The 1,828-nt window shown below is 43.9% G+C and overlaps 1 long non-coding RNA gene across 1 annotated transcript; it reads left to right on the forward strand.

The window, feature by feature from the left end:
* Positions 1–628: 628 nt before the first annotated feature.
* On the forward strand, positions 629–1,245 carry LOC115200865 (uncharacterized). The gene is made up of 3 exons (XR_003879623.1): positions 629–709; positions 833–905; positions 1,115–1,245. It is a non-coding gene; the product is annotated as an uncharacterized LOC115200865 (long non-coding RNA).
* The last annotated feature ends 583 nt before the right edge of the window (positions 1,246–1,828 follow it).

The raw sequence follows: 1,828 nt of genomic DNA on the forward strand, positions 1-1,828 counted from the left end.
CAAAAATACCAGGGAGATATGTATACAGCAGCTAAGAAATAAATACTAAGGGTATGTTGTGTAGTAAACTGTTGGTAGCCCGTGTGTCTCACGCTAGCGGCTTGTGTACATTAGTACGTGGTAAATTGCCGCGTGCCGCTCCGGCCGCCCAGAGTGGCTCGCTTCTGGGTGTGCTGGCAACATATAGCAGCACATTCGATTTGGGTGTCAAGAATTCAGCATAGCAAGTTTGTATGAAGGCCTTAATATGATTCTGCTGTTGTCACATGCTACACATGCACGTGTTTGCACATGCATCTATCTGTCCAATGTTATCATGATTTGTTATAAAAGATATTATACCTTAGTAATCCACAATAACCTGGGGATATAAAAGTCTAATAATGACATTATCTTCCATATTCCTACAGATACTGTACCTTGCAACTGGAGATTCTTTCAAAACGATTGCCTACAGTTACCGTGTAGGGCACTGCACGGTAACTGTATTGTCACGAGTGTGGCCAGGACCATCTGGGATTTCCTCGTGGGGGAATTCAGGCATGTGTGAAGGCTACCTGTGTCCTGCATAACTTCATGAGGATGGACACGAGGACCAGGAGGGAACCTGCAGCCCCACGCCGTGTGCCAGAGGAGAGGTCTGCTGCTCTGCAGGATGATGCAAGGATGGGGGCCAACAACGCAGCAGGGGAGGCAATCCAGACACTAGGTGAGGCCACACACACATACACAGATTCCTGTTGAGCACTGTCTCTTTAACTACCATATTTCCTCAATTACAGTCACCCTCCTTCACTTCATCCCTCTCCCCCCTTCTCCCTAAATCCCCTAGGTTATATCAGCTGTGTCGGTGAACCCATCCCGCTACTAAACTGCTTGAAACAGAGGACACAGCATGATCAGAGGTGAGAGGTCACTTGGGTCAACAGGAAGTATTATTAAAGAGATGCTTTACATTGAAATACAGACAGAGATGTAGTAGTCCCAGAGTTAATGATGCAAGGTCAGTTTTGTATTTCACCACCTGATGATTATGATGACTGACCGTGTTAGAATTAAAAACACAAAAGGCTTATTCATGCCATCTCTCTCTCTCCATCTCTCTCGTCTGCAGGTATGTTTTGATGTGAGAGAGGATGCCAAGCCCCAGTCCCGTCATCGCACACCTCACCCGCTCGAAGATAACCGGGGCGGCAGGTAGCCTAGGGGTTAGAGCATTGGGCCATAACCGAAAGGTTGCTAGATCGAATCCCAGAGCTGACAAGGTAAACATATGCCGTTCTGCCCCTGAACAAGGCAGTTAACCCACTGTTCCTAGGCCGCCATTGTAAATAAGGTTTTTTTCTTAACTGACTTGCCTAGTTAAATAAAATTTAAAAAATATATTAAAAAAAACCTTGGGCCAACTGGGAACCCAAGACTGATTAGGAGTTTGTAATGACCTGAGAGAATATTAAGATAAGTAGCACTGTAATTCATTAATCATATGCTGTCTTCCATGCTCCTCTGTTCTTATCTCTTTCCCTTACTGTCTTTGACATTATCTCACGGCAGGTAGCCTAGTGGTTAGAGCGTTGGACTAGTAACTAAAAGATTGCAAGATCGAATCCCCGAGCTGACAAGGTAAAAATCTGTCATTCTGCCCCTGAACAAGGCAGTTAACCCACTGTTCCTAGCCCATCATTGAAAATAAGAATTTGTTCTTAACTGACTTGCCTAGTAAAATAAATAGACACCTCTTTCTTCCTCCCTATTTTTATAATGCAGACCAGATGTTCATTGAAGTACAGATTGAACTTGTATATATAATATTACAATTATAATATTT

The sequence above is a fragment of the Salmo trutta genome, chromosome 10 (assembly GCF_901001165.1).
Source record: "Salmo trutta chromosome 10, fSalTru1.1, whole genome shotgun sequence".
Lineage (NCBI taxonomy): Eukaryota > Metazoa > Chordata > Actinopteri > Salmoniformes > Salmonidae > Salmo > Salmo trutta.